The sequence below is a fragment of the Arvicanthis niloticus genome, chromosome 17, assembly GCF_011762505.2.
Source record: "Arvicanthis niloticus isolate mArvNil1 chromosome 17, mArvNil1.pat.X, whole genome shotgun sequence".
NCBI lineage: Eukaryota > Metazoa > Chordata > Mammalia > Rodentia > Muridae > Arvicanthis > Arvicanthis niloticus.
In genome coordinates this window covers 55,381,640-55,401,083 of record NC_047674.1, presented here as the reverse complement: position 1 = coordinate 55,401,083, position 19,444 = coordinate 55,381,640, and the positions used below count along the sequence as shown (strand labels likewise).

The window sequence follows — 19,444 nt, the reverse complement described above, 5'->3', positions numbered from 1 at the left end:
TTACTGACAAGCCAGTCTAGTTGAAAGAGCGAGATCCAGGCTCAGAGGGAGACCCTGTCTCAAAAATATACTTGGGAGTCACAGACACCAAAGGACCCTGACCTCCATGTGTTCACAAGTCACACACTTCCGTACTTGGCCAGAACCAGGTAGGCTGATTAGGGCCACAGGCACCGAGCGGATTTGAGGTAGCTCAAGAGGCACTGAGGTAGAGCGTGGAGCCCTGGGCTTTGTTCCATAGACTCTCTGACCCTATGTGTTCTCACTGGACGAAAACCACTATTTTTACACATAGTTTCTTCAAATACTTGATATAAAGGTTTCTTAGAAGGAGTGTGAATAAAATCCATATTGACCCGTGGAAACTAAAATTCATGTTCTACAGTGAGTTGTTGTTCTTAGTCACAGCATGGACCCGACACTTAGGGGGCGAAGGCACAGAGCCAACAGGCAAACGCTTTGTTTCAGGAGAGAACAGGTCTTGGGAGGCTCACAGTCAGATGGGGTGGAGACCCGTTGGTTCAGAGGCTAACATCTTCTCTACTCTCCACATTGTTTCACACAAACCCATCTGGGACCCAGCAGACACTCTGCTATGACAGATGTCGTCTGACCCTGCAGTCAGCAGGTTGGGATGCTCTTACAAAAGCCCTCCCAGGAAAGCACACAAGGAGGAGGGGCCCCTCCACAAGACCTTTCAGGGTAGAGGCCACAGTATAGGTCTCTAATCTCCTGGGAGAGTAAAGTTATTCTAGCTAGGGGGTGGGGTGGGGTAGGGTGGGGCACGGGGTAGGTCCTTGCCATTAGGGACCCAGGTAAGATCTCTGGAGGGAAGAGTGGGGTGGAGCCAGGGCTCTCAGGAAATATCTACTACTGTCCTTGAGGCACAAGATCTTCTGAATCAGCCTCGGGCCCACAGCCAGACCAATGATCCCCACTCCAGGGGCTGCCGTGTGCAGGGTGGGGTGGAAGAGAGGAGACATACACCTAGCTGTTCCACTAAGGCCTCAGGGACTATGAAGGATTAAGATCGAGGGGAAGGAATGGGGAATGAGGCCCACTTATAGTCTCAGAGTAAATTATTAAACTAAGAAAACACAAGTTTCCAACGGCTCCATTTCTATGATGTAATTCCCACACCAGACATCTGGGGAGTGGCTCAAGAAGTCAAGAAAGCTCCAGAAGGTCAACCCCACAGCCCAGCTTCCTCTGCAGGGACCCATAGAGAAGGATGCGGCTGGCACCGTCACTGTGCTAGCCATATACCCAAGGAGAGCATGTGTCCCATAAACCTTTGGGACCCAGGATTCTAGGTACTCTATTGGAGTTCAGGTCTCAGTGGATCTGGACAGAAGGCCTCGGAGCTCAGGACAAAGCTCAGATTTGACTCAGTTACACAATTGCCCCAGGTGATCTCTCCTTTGTCCTTCCTTGTGGCAGGGGAGGCCCTGCAAACACGGTCAACCAAAGAAGTCCTGGTGTGAGGATTCTGGAGGAGCTTCAGGCACAGGGACACTCTGTGCAGGCTCTTGGGGCCTCTGACAAGCTGTTGGAGGATGGGGGGAACTCAAGGTATGGAGAGACGAAGAAATGAACTGGGTAGGGGCAGGGCCAAGTCATGGGACCAGGGAAAGACGGAGGCAGAAAGACCTTATTCTAAATGTGTTCCAAATCATTGCTTGTCACGATTAAGAGAGACTGCAGGTGCAATTTACCAGTTATAGATTGAGTGTGATGGGTCCCCACAGGTTCATGTGTTTAGACACTTGGCACTTGGCCAGGGTGCTGTTTTGGGGAAGGATGGACCTTTTAGATAGAAGACCTAGCCCTTCCTAGACCTTCCCCACCATGATGGACTGCATCCCTCCAGACCCTGAGTCACAACACTGAGAAAAGCGCCCATGACAACAATCCCATTACAGATCTCGTGCTGCGGAACAGAAGCTGACCCAGGAGCCCAGCGTGGTGAGTTCTGTGTGGACAGCGGGAGGAATCACAAGGCTGGTCGTCCGGATCTGCAGGGGAAGGGTCTCAGGAGTGTAGAGGGCATCTTGTCCTGTCCGAGCTTACCGCCCCTCCCTCTGGTAACCCTTCCTTTCAGGCCTGAGATGCCCCCTTGAGCTTGTCTGGACTTGCTAAAGACAGCCATCGTGTCCGTCCTTGCCCCATGACCTCCCTGTCCAAGTCACTTGTCAAAAGATGATCTCTTGCTGCTGGGTTACCAGAGGCTGAAGTGAGCTGCTGGCTGAGAACAGTGATGGGTGGGGAGCCGGTGGGGAGGGTGGCAAGAAAGACCTGAACCCTCACTGCTGTGGTGCAGGCTACGCAGGCTTCTGTTTTGACATCTCTCCCTCCCTGTTCCACAGTCCTGCAAGCGGGTTTGTCTCAAAGCTGACTCACCAACGGTTATGAAACACAATGGCCAAGTTTGTCCAACATAACCCTGTGTGTGCGGTTAAAGATCGGAAAGTAAAAGAACCAAACGTATCGTCAGAGAGCAGATGCCAAAAATTTAGCTTAGGATGGCTGTGAGGGAGCCCTTGGCATCCTGGGGTATACCCAGTACCTTGTGGAGGTCAGTTGTGGGGGTGAAAGTGGGGGGCAGTCAGAAGAGGAGGGGGTAGTCAGAATAGCAAGAGAATCACCAGTGTGTCCATGAGCTGGACTCACTGGCAAATGGGGACACGAATGATATCTAACCTGTCCCGGACACTGACCCATTGCCTGGCACAATGCTAAGGCCCTCCCAGGACACCGAGGTGTTTTACTACCTCGATAACCCTGATGGCTCCCCAAGATTACCATTCTGAGACACAACCCATTAGGCACCCCTGTGAGTTCCCTCAGGTCTACAACCGTGAGAAGTGAGGAATGAAAGCTTTTGCTTGCTTTCAGTAGCGACTCCTATAGCCCAGGTTAGCCCTGAACTCAGTAAGTAGAGGAGGTCAGTTATGAATTTCCCATCCTCCTGCCTCTACTTTCCGATGGCTGGGATTATAGGAGAGAACCACCACACCTGGCTGTTTATCTACTTCTGGCACAGGGTTGGGCTGTGTAGCCCAGGCTGGCCTTTTGTGAGTGGATGTCAAGGTTGGGGGCATGGTTGCTCTATTTGTGAGGTACCAGCTATGGAGAAAGTCTGTTGCCCCGCAGCTACACAGAGGCTGGTAAAGACAATATTGACTGTGTGCCGTGGTGACTTGTCAGCTTTCATGTCCTATGGAAAAGCTAGCTGACTGAACGCTGCCACGTGGCATTGGCTCCTCATGTACGCCAAACGCCACTGAGGGGATGATAGAGGGACATGCAGAGAACCTGTCAGGACTTGGTGATAAAATGAGGTGGGGGGAGGGGCTCACATGGATGAAGTCTCAAAATCTCAGTTCAGTTTGATACTTATGATGGGCTCCGTCTCAGAGGCGGCTGGACAGGAAGTGTGAGGCCTCCACAACAGGGTCAAAGACGGGCAGGCCATGAGAAGAGACAGCAGTGAGTGAAGATGCTTGCAGCCATCAGGTAGCTGAGCTCAACCCTGGGACGCATAGTGCAAAGAGAGTCAGCCTCTAAACATCGTCCTCTGCCCTCCATTCCCCGAGACACATAAATTAATTGGAAAGAATGCCCGGACTGGGTGTAGGGGTGCACACATTTAATCTTAGCACTTGGGAGGTAGGGGCAGGCAGATCTGTGAGTTCGACATCAGCTTGGTCTGCAGAGTGCCAGGACAGCCAGGCTTACACAGAGAAACACTGAGAGAGAGAGAGAGAGAGAGAGAGAGAGAGAGAGAGAGAGAGAGAGAGAGAGCCCAGAGAACAAGCTTGGTCCCAGCACACTTTCCTATAGCTCTTAGGATACTGGTCTAAACTGTTCTCCCCTCCCCCACTGCCTCCTTCCTCAGACTGGCACCCCAGCTAATGAATGTCTAATTCACTCTGTTCTGAAGGGTCAGTGGCAAGCCACGACTCACAGAGCTACACCTGACAGAAGGCATCGCCTTGTGTACAATGGAGGTAGACTTTCACTCCTTCTCTCAGAGGCCACTCACACCCATGGCTTGTCTGCGACAGGACATGCATGCTTCCACTGAGGCCCACCAAAGACCTTCCCAACCACCCTCGATCATCCAGATGTTCACGCCTAAGCACATGACACCTCCCAACACCCTGGGGAATGATTTGTGGGAGCGTATTGACAACACACCTGTCAGCTAAACACATTACCCAGAATGCCAGTTAAATTAAAACAGTGGTGATGTGGGGCTGGAGACATGGCTCTTCGGTTAAAACCACATAATACTCTTCCAGAGGACTCGAGTTCTGTTCCCAGCGGCTGCATTAGGCAGTTTACAACTGCCTTTAACTCCAGCTCCGGGGGATTGGTCACACCCTCTGCCAGCCTCTTTGTCACAGCAGTCACACGCACAAACCCATACTCAAGATACACACACCACATACATTTGGTAATCCTACCCATAACAGTGGGGAGAGGAAGAAAAAAAATGAGTGGTTAAACAAAATTAATTTTCCTTCTCCGCCCTTTTTTTCCCATTAAAATATTGTGAACTGTAGAATGAAAAGCTTATAGCTGTTTCTTCTGTCATCCCAGGGGATGGAGCTCAAGGTGGGGACCTGGAGTGACAACTGGGGTGGTCTAAGCAGTGCCCTCAGGGTTGATCTGATACCAGTGGAACTTGGGGAAGACATGTCTTCCTGGGTCACAGCTCAAAGCCTCTGACTCTGTACGGAGTCTCTAAGAGGGACAGTGAGGACTTTGGTGAGAGGCATGCGGGCTTCACGGCCAACAGTAACATTCTAGAAAGTACTGCACAAAGCACTGACCTATGTTACGTTACTTGTTGCCACTAGAATCCCGCCAGTTAGAACTGCTCTCTTGCAGAGATGAAAGATTAACACTCGGGGAATGACCTTCCAGTTTTTCTTGTTCTTTGAGTTTGAAGACAGGGCTGCCTGTATTCTAAGCTGGCCTCTAACTGGCTATCTAGCCAAGGATGACCTTGAACTCCTGATCCTCCTGTGTGTACTCTGACAAGGGGGTCTGATCGATTCTTATAGCCTTCATCCACGCTGCTTTCCACGGTGCTATTAATTCTATCAAGTGCTGGGATGCCAAGTGTGCGCCATCACATCTGGTTTTACGCAGTTCTGGTAAACTGCTTAGTAAGGAACTGAGTTATGACCCTTGCCCAGGGCAAGATCTTCTTAAGGTCACTCCATGGATGTCAAATGACCAGCCCCCTCCAAAGCTCTGTTGCCAAAGAACGAGGCTTCCACAGTTGCTCTGCACGAAGCACTGCTCCGCACCGCAGAGCTGACGAGTTTGAGGCGACTTCCCTATTGCTGGATCCTTGGAGTTCTCAACCTTGACCTCAGAAGTGTCAAGAGGAGCTAGTCTACAACTGAACTACAGAGATGTCTCGGGATCTGGCCACCAGCCCCAAGACAGACAGCTTTCGGGCCTGTCGATGCAAATTTGGAAGTGGGAGAAAGAATATGGTGCTATTTTAAGCTTCCTGAGCTCGTAAAGGATGGGAGTTTGAGTCTGTATACATACCCAGATCTGGCACCTTGCCAAGAGATATAACTTCAGGGGATCTGACTTCCTCTTCTGCTCGTCCCCTCCCACCCCCTATAGGCACTGCATGTACATAAACTCACACGTTAAAAAATAAGAGGGAACATGATGTACTACTTTACACCAAAAATGAATGAATGAATGAGTGAATGAATGATACTCAAAGGGCTAAAAGTCCTTCATCTCGAACATCTCACTATAGGCAGAGAGCTTTCCTCACGAGGTTCACACAGTCAGCATCTGGAGTCAGGGTTTGAATCCTAACTTTGTATTAGTCACGTGAGGAGGCTCCACAGGTCCATACTGCTTGCCTTGGGGCTTTTGGTTTGGTGTGCGTGGGTAGGTCATGGGCTGTTCTTCCTTCGGCTCCATCCACTTTGTTCTCTGAGACCTGAGCTGACTGATTTGCCTGGGATATCCCCAGGGAACCTCTCATCTCTGCTCTACCAGTACTGGGATATAAGCCACCATGTCTGGCCTTTTTCTTGAGTGAGTCTTGAACTCACGACCTTACACTTACATGACAAACACTTTACTGACTGAGCATCTCCTCAGCCTCAGAACCTCCGTTTTGACGTTTTTTTCTCCCCTTATAAAAATTTATTTTTATTTTATGTTCACAAGTGTTTGCTTGCACCACACACAGGCCTGGAGCCTTTGGAGGCCAGAAGAGGATATCAGATCTTCTGAAACTGCAGTTTCAGGTTGGTTGTGAGCCACTCTGTGGGCAATAAGAACTCTAACCTGGGTCCTGTGCATGAGCAGGCAGGGCTCTTAACTGCTGAGCCACTGCTCTCAACTCTGGTATCTGCAGAGAGGAACAGATTCAATGCAACTACAGGCCATGCTCCACTATGGATGGGTACAGTAACGGGGTGAGGTTTCTGATGTTTGGTTCTAGCATGAATACAGTTCAGATCAGGTCCAGTGACTCAGCCATGACTGGTTGGGTTTGGTTATTTGTTTCCTGGGTAACCTTCAGCCTTCCCTGTTTCAGTTAGCAGAATGAAGTGGATTTAAGAGGACAGAGAGAAGCCTCAGCAGCCTGGGGTCCTCTTCCAGGAAGAACCAATGACCCTGCTTACTCTGTCCCCAGGCACCAAGGCAAAAGGATGCTTCCCCGGTAAGGATCCAAAGCATCATGGGAAGAAGACTCAGTTCCCCCTGCCAGGCAGAGCAGTCACCAAAGAGTGTAACTCTCACAACACCGCTTGGTTTTGTAGGCAGCTTCCTGGGATTTGTGCTGACACACATGTGCATGTGTGTGCAAGTGTGTAGGTAGATCTGAATGTGGCTATGGGCCAGAACAGACTCTTTAACCTGGTATTAGTGGTAACAAAGGTGTGTTAGAAGCCAGACCAGATGCTGTTTAGGCCACGCCCATCTGCAGCTGCAATGCTCTCCTGTGTCCAGGCCTCAGACCACCAGACTCCAGGCGTCCAGGGGTTACTGGCGACACATCCATATGGTATAACTAAATGGATCCCTCTTTTCCACTTCCCTATATCCCCCAGGTCACATATTCTTCCTGTGAAGCACAGGTGGCTCCTTCTTCTTCCCCTACTACCCTGACTCCAAGACTGCCTGACTATAAGCTTCAACTTCAAACCTGAGACTTTTCAAGATGGAACTCTGCTCTCTGGGGTCCAGGAAAAGAAAAATCATAGTGCCATTGCCACTTGAAACATAACAATGTCTGTAGAATGCCAAGGCAGGAGGATTTCATATTCAAAGCCTTTTTGTACTACATAGTAGGATCCTATATTTAAAACAAAAAAGCAGCGTTAAGGGGCATACTAGGGGCTCTTCCAGAGGTCCAGGGTCCAATTTCAAGCATCTATATGGCAGCTTGTAACCACCTATAGCTCCAAGGGATCTGATTCCCTCTTCTGGCCTCCATGGGGACTGTGCTCATGTTGTGCATAGACATATATGCAGATAAGACACTCATACACATAAAATTATTTTTAAAATTTAAAACAACAAAAATACAATAATACCTATTAATGAGAAGCTTAAGAGCAGGCACCCAAGCACCTGGAGTCCTCTCACCCCACCCATGGTCCCAGAGAAGGTGAGATCCCTGCCTGTCATTTCCTGTGTTGAGAAGCCCACACTCTCAGGAAGCTGGCAGCATGGTCACCATGGCATTATTTTGGGTTACAACCTTTCTTCCCACTGGATGACGGTCACTCTGAGGAACCAGGCACATGCTGTCTAGCTGGACTATCCCAGGGATGCAGGCCAGGAGTGGCCTCAGTTCCCATGTGTGTCATCTGGTCTGATGGACCTTCCCTGCTACCAGGGAACACCTTCAGACCTCATGCCAGCCTCCGAGACTATAGCTTGAAAAGCAAGAAGTCAGCTCTCCAAGAACAATGTGAGGGACATGGCATTGCACACTCTGGATGCACACTTATTCTAAACTGAGTGACGGGAACCCCAGGGAGGCAGAAGTTCAGAGGTCCACGCACCCATAGGCAGATCTGGGAGCAGAAGTCATCTGCTGTAAACTCAAGCATCTCCACGGAGCTCTGTGGAGGCGAGAGAACACAAACTCCCATTTATCTCTGTGTCATCACTGAACACGTCTTGCTGCCTCTGACTAGCTCTCACGTGGTCACCCTTTCCTCTCCACTCTCGGTCTTCTGGATTCAAACTGAGTCTCTCCCATGTCTGCTGGACTCCAGGCTCACAGATTACTGTAAATAATACTTAATATCTCCTTGTCACAGGAAATTTAAACAGTCTCAGACAGAGCTTCTTCCTTTAAGCCCACTTCCCCTGCCCTGCTCCCCACCCCCCACCCAGCTGCCGAAGATTCAGGAAATGCAAACCCCACATAAAGATAAGCTGGACCAAACGGAAAAGGACCAGCTCTGTGACCTTGTTGGGCAAGTGACTTCCTGTCCTGTACTTCAGATGTAGGAACCTGAGCTTCAAGAGGGAACTCAGTGTGAGGAGATTCCCTAGGTGCTCCCCAGGACACCCCAAAAATCCTGGATCAGGACTTGAAACAGTAGATCCTCCTCCACACTATACCTTCTGGGATCCCCAAAGGGCAGCCTACTGGGGGAAGGAAGCCTGGAGAGAAGGCTCAGCAGTTAAAAGCACTCGGCTGCTCTTCCAGACAACCTGGGTTTGGTTCCCAGCACCCACACGATGGTTCACAATGACCTGTAACTCCAGTCCAGGGTCCTAACCCCCTCTTCTGGCCTCCTTGGGCTCTGCACCCAGTCAGTACTGGGTAGTGGAGACAGGGAGGATTCCTAGAGCTCACTGGCCAGCCAGTCTAGCCTAATCTGGGAGTTCCAGGCCAATGGGAGATTGTCTTAAAAGACAATGAAGACACCTGAGGTCATCCTTTGGCTTCTACACCTGTGTGTGCGTACACACACACACACACACACACACACACACACACGCAAACATATTTTTAAAAATACATAGCTGGTCATGGCGGCTGATGGGAGAGGAGCATTTTGGGCTCGAGGCCAGTTTTGGCTACAGAGTTCGAGAGACCCTACCTCAAACATCCACACACAAACAAGTAGACACAGAAATAAGTAAGTATCGGAACGGTGCATGTGTCTGACTAGTGCAGGTCAGGGACTTAAGGTAGTTTTAGGAGAGAGACACTCACTCCACCATGTTGAGCTGATGGCCAGTCTCCAGAGGAGCACTTAAAGACTCAGTTGGGAGCATGTTTCTGTCAGCTCTTACGTAACCCTGACAGCACAGGAGTTTGAGCCCGGGGCACCTCCTGGCTTCATACCCAGTGCCTCTGGCACCCCAGGCTCCTCAGACAGCCCTGGACATGCTGCACCCTGCTTCCTGGTTCTGGAATTATCTCCATGGGTGTATCCAGGACAAGCCCTTGCTTCAGCTGGGGCTCGGCTGCCCCTGGGGATTCACCAGTGGGGAATATTTAATCTTCCCATTGAGCTCGCCATGGGCCAGGCCAGCTGAATGGAAGGATCAGTCTGGCCTCAGAGCCCTGAGTAAGTAGAGGCAAGGAGGGGCAGGAAGGTGACTCACCCCGCAGAGAGGCTGTTAATAGACTCTGAGGTTTACTGGTTGGGTTGGGCCTCTAGCCCCAGGCCTATGGGCCTGGCCACTCATTTGATTGAGAACATCAGGACACCATCTCCTAACTGTAAGGGAAGAGAAAAAACCCTTCCCTAATCCCATCCACCTCCATGCCCAGGTTGCCTGGCAACCCCATCCCTCCCCAAACAACCAAGCAACATGAGGTTGTTTGAATAGAGTTTGGTCCTTACAGTCTCAAGTTTTAGAGGAAGGTGCCAATCCCTGTGCTTGGGGGCCCAGGTGCTGGAAAAAAACTTAAGGCAGAAGCATACAGATTGATGGTGGTGGTCATGCATAGCTAGACAGACTCAGGAGCCTGGAGGGACACACAGTAGGATCTTGTAGCGCTTTGGATATGCTAACAGCTGGCTGAACCTTCAAGTGGGGCCATGGAAGCTGCTGATAAGAACACTCACTGGTCTCTAAGACCAGGCCCCACTGTTTCTATAACCAAATGTTGTAAAACCCAAACTCCCTCTGCTGTTACCTCACCTACTGGAGCCACTGACTCAGTGCAAGTCTTCCTCCTCCAGGAAGCCTTCCCTGACCACTCACAGGCACAGCACTCTCTCCCCTAGATTCCTTTCTAAGTGCCTGGGTCTTATACTTGGTCCTTTACGCAACTCTTTGCTTATGCCTTTTTGATGCCACACATCCACCACACAGAGTCTTGAATCACTAAAAGTAGCAGTCGCTGAGGCAAAAGTGGGTACCTGATCGATATCAAATCAGGAAGTGGCCTGAGATAAACTTGGTAGCGCAGAAAACCACCATGCCGAGGTGAAGACAGCTGAAGGCAGGGGCAGGAAGACGGCTTGGTGGGTAAAGGTGTCTGCCACATAAACCCAGCAACTTGAGCTTGATTCCCTGGAGACCGTGTAACGGTGAAAGGCAGTCCTGGCATGACCATTGCCCCTTATCATCCATGTGTATGTGGTGCACACGCATGTGGAAGTGAATGCATGTCAGAGATCCTTCTTCCCCGGCCCAAGGACTGTGGTTATGGGCAGCCAGACCACCCTTCACCTCAGGCTCCCTAAGGGAGCAGACTACAGCGAGAGGCTCCAGCACCCCTTGTGGTGCAGCACAGAACAGGACACAAGGAGTGTGTATGGAGAGTGGGGATATCTCAGGCTCATTTCAAGAACACAAGGCTGATACCTGCTGCAAGCAATGGCTAGCCATGTGCTGTGTCTTCCCTCTGATTATTTTATTTTTTGAGATAAGATGTCACTCTGTAGACTGCCCTGGCCTGAAATATCATCTGTAGCCCAGGCTGCCCTGGAACTCATAGTGATCCTCCTGCATCAGCTTCCCAAGTGTTAGGTGTGAACCACCATGTCCAGCTATTTGGTTTTGAAATGGGATCTCACTATGTTCCACAGACTGGCCTTGAATTTCTAATCTGAAGTGATTTTCCTGCTTCTGCCACCAAATGGCTAAGTCCACAAGAGTGTGGTCATGCCCAGCTTAGCTCGTCTGTCTGTCTGTCTATCATCTATATAGCATTGATCTATTTATGTGTGTATGTATCTTCTATACCTATTTCTCTATCTATGTATCTATTTCTCTTTCTATGTGTCTATGTATGTATGTACATATGTATGTATGTATGTATGTATCTTCTATCTATCTATCTATCTATCTATCTATCTATCTATCTATCTATCTATCATGCTCCAGTAGTGAGGCTGGGATTCATTCACACCAGATTCCCACCTCTACTTTCATCCCATAAACCAGCTCTGTCCACTTCAAAGCATCACTGAACAAAAGCTCTGTCTACAAAGTGTTCTGGTCTCATAACATCCTGATGAGAACTGCTCTCCTTAACACTCTCCCTGCCAACCTGAGACAGCCTAGAGTCACCTGAGGAGAAAGCCTTTAGCCAAGAACCACCTATGTCAGATTGGCCTGGAGGAGGCTCCAACCCACTGTGGGCGGTACCATTCCCTGGGCTGCTGGCCTAGGGTTGTATAAGAAAGCTAGCTTTGCATGGTGTATGAGTGAGCCAGGGAACCATGTTCCAGCTTCCAGCTCCTGCTTGAGTTCTTGCCTTGGTTTTCTTTAATGGTGGACTGTAACATGTAAGCCAAAATAAACCTTCATATCCCTACATTGCTTTTGGTCAGAGAGCTTTGTCAAGTGCTTACAATGACATCCAGGCCCCGGGGTTACAAGCTCTCTATACTTCATCCCAGTCCTGGAACAGCTCTGTCTGCTGTCCTTAGGAGACAAGATAGCAAAGCTGACAAGAAAAGCTGCAGCTGGATCACACTTAGCTCTTTCTCCTGCCCCACAGCCAACCCAAGTGCTCCACAGCTGTCCTCCACCCAACCCAGGTGCTCCACAGCTGTCCTCCACCCAACCCAGGTGCTCCACAGCTGTCCTCCACCCAACCCAGATGCTCCACAGATGTCCTCCACCCAACCCAGGTGCTCCACAGCTGTCCTCCACCCAACCCAGGTGCTCCACAGCTGTCCTCCACCCAACCCAGGCGCTCCACAGCTGTCCTCCACCCAACACAGGTGCTCCACAGCTGTCCTCCACCCAACCCAGGTGCTCCACAGCTGTCCTCCACCTAACCCAGGTGCTCCACAGCTGTCCTCCACCCAACCCAGGTGCTCCACAGCTGTCCTCCACCCAACCCAGGTGCTCCACAGCTGTCCTCCACCCAACCCAGGTGCTCCACAGCTGTCGTCCAACCAACCCAGGTGCTCCACAGCTGTCCTCCACCCAACCCAGGTGCTCCACAGCTGTCCTCCACCCAACCCAGGTGCTCCACAGCTGTCCTCCACCCAACCCAGGTGCTCCACAGCTGTCCTCCACCCAACCCAGGTGCTCCACAGCTGTCCTCCACCCAACCCAGGTGCTCCACAGCTGTCCTCCACCCAACCCAGGTGCTCCACAGCTGTCCTCCACCCAACCCAGGTGCTCCACAGCTGTCCTCCACCCAACCCAGGTGCTCCACAGCTGTCCTCCAACCAACCCAGGTGCTCCACAGCTGTCCTCCACAAAGGCTAACCACTGGGAAACAGAAAGAGCCATGTCAGATAGGACAGGGTAGCTGGGGAAGAAGCCACACAGGAAAGAAGGAAAAGTGTGGAGAGCAAGTGAGGGTCTAATGGAGAAGCACTGGGCACCTGACTTTGAGGTCCAGAAGGCATTGCCAGGATGGGAACAAAGCAGGAAGGTTTACTAGTGATCACTGAAGAATCTGGACACCAAATATGCAGAACCCACTTCCTGTCTCATGGGAGACAAACAATAAGACCAAACAAATCTCACAAAGCCATCCTGCTACTTAAAGCACCCAGACACAAACTGACATTTTTTGTGGATATTATTGTCCAAATTGGTCACTAGTGGTCTTGGGGACAGGGAAGGTGGAGGGAGAGAGACTGGAGTGGGACACAGTCCTCTCTAGTACTCCCAGATTAGGCTGTCAGAGTGGCCCCTCTGGGCCTTGGTTCACTCTTCTGTGAAAAGTTAGAAGTTTCTGCTCAAAAGTGCTCTTATGGTATGTGGGGGACATTCTGACGAGATAGAACAGCAGATGCTCTGCTTGCCATGTCTCCCATCCGAGGACTGACCATGCCTGCCCCTGCTTAGCTTCTGAGATAAGACGTGATCAGGCGCATCCAGTGTCATGGCTGTAGACTCTACTCAACATTTCTAATTGAGACCATTAACGGACACACACCATTAACTCCAGGAGAGGCAGGGGGTATCTCCAGGAATTCAAGGCTAGCCAACACTACACAGTGAGACCCCGTCTCAAACAACAACTTCCCTGGGAACGCTCAGTGCTGGAGGTCTGGGTGCAGTGATTTCAACATGAGAAAGCCACCTTTCAAAACAGAACAAGATAAAGCACTTCCCACACTGTGGTCCCGAACCTGGGCCATTAGACTGACAGGGTTTAGAATGGAAACAAGGCCCTGGCTCTCTGTGAGAAATTACATGGATTAGGCTAACTGAGCTGGGAATGTGTAACCGTGGGCGGCATCATTCCCTGGGCTGGAATCCTGGCCATCAGCACCCAACCTTCTGCTTTTTGACTTCTGGCCACTGTGACTGTTTGCTTCAAGCTCAAGTAAACTTTGTATGACTGTGACTTCCACCATGACGAACTTTTCAAATTCTGAGCCGAAATGAACCCTTCCATCCTGAACCTGCATTTGTGAGGTATTTTGTTATGACCACAAGAAAAGTAATTGATAATACAAACCAACCAAAAAAAATGTAAAACCTTTAAACACACATCTACAAAATCCCAAGAGCTATCACCTACAAACCTCACAAATCAAGGAGAAGAGAAATGACTCCAGATTTGAGAAAGAATAATCCCAAAGTCTAAGAAAAGAAGGTGAACAGACACGAGAGAAAAATCTGTTTTTGTTTTTTGAGACAGGGTTTCTCTGTGTAGCCCTGGCTGTCCTGGAACTCACTCTGTAGACCAGGCTGGCCTCAAACTCAGAAAACCACCTGCCTCTGCCTCCCAAGTGCTGGGATTAAAGGCATGAGCCACCACTGCCTGGCCCACAAGAGAAAATCTAAACTATAGAAAGGTATTTGATTTTAGGGGAAAAATAGGGTCAAGGAAAAACACAAGAAAATTATAGTATCTAAATTGGGAGAGGTAACAATGAATATTAAATCAGTCTGTTATTCTGTATTGTTTGGGAGGAGAGGAAACATTGGTTAATTTTAGACTTTAATATAGCTGTTAAAATATCCTGAGCAACCACTGAAAACAGGCACAGATTACATAGATTCTAATTAAGACAGAGAACGGAACAAAGGTGGAAACCATTTCTGAGTACAGAACAGAAAAGTCACAGCCATATTCACAGGGCACAAGTGACTGTAATCCATCAGTAAGCTGTGCTATAAATCTTTTTTTTTTCCTAATGGTTTTTAAGATTCAGAATCTCAACCAGTATCTCAGGCAGGCTTTGAACTTGGGCATCCTCCTGCTTCAGCTTCCTAGCGTTAGGATGATAGGATTGTGCTTATCTACCCGACAGGACAGACAGTGACCAAGGAGCAGTGCTTTAAAATACGGTAAAAATGTCGGCATTTCGAGGAGCAATTGGCAAACCCAATGAGGAATTTTAACACACTCTCCTCTCTCTTTTTGGGAGCTTATAGAAGTGCGGGTGATTGATCCTGGAGCGTCATGCTTGTGAGACAAGAACTCCACTGAGCCATGTTCCGGCTCACATCTCTCTCGATAACTAACAAATTCATCCTATAGAACCAGAAAAGGATACAGTCCAGATGATCTGAGCAGTACAGAGAACCACCATGCCTTGTGTGTGACACCTTTAGTCCCAGCACTCGGGAGGCAGAGGCCAAAGTACATTTGAGAGTTCAAGGCCAGCCTGGTCTATATGGTGAGTTCTAGGTTACATAGAGAGACCCTGTCTCAAACACAAGCAAGCCAACAAAATCCAAACCAAAAGTCAACCTGATTGTGTTATCATGTAGACAAAACTAAATAGAATAATTAAAGAATGCATACTATTTCACAGGCTTATAGAATATTTAAGAAAAATCAGAGATGAAATATAAAGAACACTCCACAAGAATAGTTTGTTATGCATGGCAAACTCTCTCAGAGAGTCTATAACCTATCTACTTGTTTAAAAATGGAGGCAGCCATGGCTAAGCTAAGTGCGATGGTTTGTATATGCTCGGCCCAGGAAGTGGCACTATTAGAAGTGTGGCCCTGTTGGAGTTGGTGTGACACTGTGGGTGTGGGCTCTCACTCTAGCTTCCCGAAAGCCAGTATTCTGCTAGCAGCCTTCAGATAAAGATGTAGAATTCTCAGCTCCTCCTGTACCATGTCTGCCTTGGTGGCTGCCATGTTCCCACCTTGATACTGGACTGAACCTCTGAACCTGTAAGGCAGCCCCAATTAAACGTTGTCCTTATAAGACTTTTCTTGGTCATGGTGTCTGTTCACAGCAGTAAAACACTACCTAAGACACTAGGTCTGTCTTTCTCCTCACCCCTCTCTTTCTTTCCCTTCTCATCCTCCTTATTCTATTTTTTTTTTTTTTTGAGACAGGTTCTCACTATATATTTGTGCCTGGCCTGGACACTGCCTGCCTCCTTTCCGAGGTGCTGAAACAAAAGACTATGCTGTATCACCATGCGGGCCACAGCCCGTCTTTCTTATCTTGAATAGAGCGCAGAGCTTGTCTCTATGAGTGAAGAATGGAAGACCCTTAACAATGGTACAAGTTGATGAAGCCAAGGGACAGAGAAGACCCTGGAATTAATGAAGTCCTTTCCAATATAGAGAGGACAAGGGACAAGCTCAGTGAATGACGCCACTGTCTAGGAATGATTTATGCACCCCCCAAAGGTAGGATCATTAGGTACTTCTCCAAATGCAAAGACTGAGGGGGAATCTGGAAGACGAGTTTGAGGTTCCAGGTGGCAGCGAGGGATCAGCAGACAGAAGTTACAAAGAAGCAGAATCAGTCCCAGTGTTAGGAAGAATTCTCCATCGAGTGTCTGTGACAGCCAATCCTCACTGTCAACTTGACAGGACTTAGAATTACTATGGAAACAGACTTGTGGGTGTCTGGGGTTATCCAGGAAGCTTTAACTGAGGAATGATGATGACCCACTCTGAACACGGGTGACATGATCCCATGGGCTGGAGTCACAGGATGTATCTGCAGAGGACGGTGTGCTGAACACCTACACTGAACCCTCTCTGCTTCCTGACTTCAGACACAGGACACCCAGCAATATCCACCTGCAGGTCTCCACCACTGTGATGGGCCAGACCCTTTGCCAGTTGTAAAACCAAAGGGACCATTCCTTCTGGAATTCTCTGTCAAGCATTTTGTCACAACTAATGTTCTCTCCAATGCCATTTCTGATTGAAGGTTCCTTTTGACCTCTGTGAGGGATATATAGGTCTGCCTAGCATTAGCTGGGAGTCCCAGACCACAGACTAACTTTAGCAATTCCATCCTTTCCCAGAGATTATCTGTAAAGGTTTATTTTTATGCGCTTGCTTGCATTGATGTATGCACATCACCATCATGCAGTGCTAAGAGAGGATTCTGGGTTTTCTGGAACTGGAGTTGCAGACTGCTGGGAGCTGCTGTGAGGTGCTCAAAACCCAACCTGAGCTCTTTGCAAGCATAGCCAACGTTCTAAATGGCTGTCATCCTCCAGCCCCACGAGAGATTCACTCATTCAAAATCCCCTAAAAGACCCCAGCACAGTCCTGGGTTCAGGATGCCTGATTCCTTTTCTGCCCCGACCTGGCCGTTCGATCACCAAAATAAGTACAACTTGACTTGTTAGGACAACACATTTTCTGTGTGGATGTGTGCATGAGACCACCTGGGTGTGCATGTGTGACCTGTAGATGGTCAGAGACAACCTTGGGTGTCATTTGTCAGATGTCTCCCACCTTTTGTCTCTCACTGGGCTGGAACTTCCCCCAGTATGCCAAACTAGGTCCTGAGTAAGCTCCAGGGATCTGCCTGTCTCTGACCTGCTGGGACTCTGGAAGCATACCATTGTACCTGGCTTTTAACTCAGACTCTAAATATCCTCACAAGTGACTTACCAACTAAGCATCTCTCCAGTCCCGACATGAGTGTTTTTTGTTGGTTAGATTGCTTTTCAGCCAGGTTCTTACTGTGCGTAGCCTTGGCCAGCCTAGAACTTACTATGTAGACTAGGCTAGCTTTGAACGCATAAAGATCTACCTGCCTTCCAGAAGTGGAGATCAAAGGTGTGGGCCTGGCCGGGCATGAGTATTTTTCCAGTATGAGGTACTTTTCCCAGTACCTCCTGTTTTTCCAGCACACCACGAGGACCCAAAATAGCACGTACAATTTGTTTAAAGAAAGCATCCTCTTCGAAGTGACTTTGAAGTGAAGTAAGCAAGCAAGCAAGCAAGCAAGCTCACCTTGACCTTGGTAGCGGGTGGCTGTGTCGGGGTCCTGGCTCTGGGGGCTTCTCCTGCAGCTGGCCAGTCATGCTGCTCACATGCTGCTGGGCAGGTGGGAAGAAGAGACCTGGGTCTGAGGGAACAAGAGAAGGGAGGGTCACTCTCTCATCACTAGGCCTATCACCATCACCCAGCGGAGCACAGAGTTCCAGAAACTTTGCTCCTCTTATGCACTGGGGGAGCCAGTGAGCAGGCACACGCTCGATAGACCTTCCCCCGCTGTGCGATATGTCCTGAAGGACCTCCAGGAACAGGCAGCTAAGATGACTTGGAGGAGGTTCCCCCAAATATCGCGAGATTTGAAAGAGAGATGTAGTGCTATGGCACAGTACTTCTCCAACCGCCTGTGCCTAGCTACAAGTACTATGACACAGTACTTCTCCAACCATTTGTAACAAAGGTCTGGCTTGTTTTGCATCTTAATTTCTAAGCAACTGACACATACTGTTTGGCTATCTAAGACAAATTAGCTACTAGAAAAATTGAAAGATACCTAAAGTTAAAGGTTTTTTTTTTTTTTTTTTTTTTTTTTTTTTTAGCTGATTATTGTCCAGTGGATGTGATGGTTCCTAAGTGTCTACTCTCTGTTTCTGTGCTTCCCTCATGGACTGAGACAGGGACACTGTACTGGTGAAGTCCATTCCTGGAGCACCACTGGGGAGCACGTCTGCACAGACACTTATACCCTAAGGCTTCACCTTCCTAGGTGTCTGGCCGGGGTCTTGGTTCAGAGGAGTTGGAGGGGCTAGAAATAAAGAGTGGCTTCAAAGTCACCCCCGGACTACGGAAAGTTAGCGCGAAGGGTCTCTCTCCAGAAAGAGGAACCAAGACATAGACTTTGGCAAGATGGCTCCTGCTCTGTGGGGATAGGTCCTGTCACTCACTTGCCACAACCTGCCCGGAACTGCCAGTGCCACCTTCCCCTTCCTAATCTGGCCTCAAGATGTCTCTCTGAATGAGAACAAAGAAACCTCCATTAACATGAACGGAAAGTACATCTAAGAGGGCCACAGTGCTTGCTCCATGTAATGCTATAAAAATGGCGCCTCCCGTGGCTGTATGCGTGCGTGTACGTGGAGGTGCAAGACTCGAGTTGGGAGTCTTTCTTGTTTGCTCCCCATTTTACCAATTGGACGGGGTTCTCCGTTGAACTCAGAGCTCGCTGTTATGGACCAGCTGTTACTCCGCACCATCTCTGTGCAGGAATTACAAGCAGGTGGCCACGCCCTCCCAGCCTTTATGTGAGTTGTGGCCACGCCCTCCCACCATTTTTACCGGAGTCCTCATGCTTGTGTGGCAAGCTCTTTAACCACTGAGCCATTGCCTCAGGAAAAAACAAAAACAAAAACAAAACAAAACAAAAACAAAACAAACAAACAAACAAAAAAAACAACTGGAGGGGAAAAGCAACAAACCAATCAGAAGCTCTGGCTGTCCTGCACAGGCTGCAGGCTCAGTTCCCAGCACCCACATGGCGGCTCACAACCATTTGCAACTTAAATCCCAAGAGACTGGATACTCAGTTCTGGCTCCATGAGTACAAGGCACAGAATCACACATACAGCATACACAAACTTAAAATAAACAAATCTGAAGAACATTTAAAACCAGATTTATTTATTATATTTGTGCATATGTGCACATAAGTGTGTGCACGTGGTCACTACGGGGTTAAGCATTACTGTGACTGTGTGACAATCGGAGGACAACATGCAGAACTGGCTCTCTCCTTTCACTATGTGGGGCTCAGGGAACACCTTTACTAAACACCTT

General features: G+C 49.1%; 1 protein-coding gene across 20 annotated transcripts in view; it reads right to left on the bottom strand.

Moving 5' to 3' along the window:
* Positions 1 to 19,444, bottom strand: part of Trerf1 (transcriptional regulating factor 1) — a 219,557-nt gene that overhangs the window by 56,093 nt on the left and 144,020 nt on the right. For all 20 annotated transcript variants that reach the window (XM_076915312.1, XM_076915316.1, XM_076915314.1 and 17 more), the window contains one exon: positions 17,630 to 17,744. The gene's annotated coding sequence lies outside the window, so the exon portion shown is untranslated. The remainder of the gene's footprint in view (positions 1 to 17,629; positions 17,745 to 19,444) is intronic.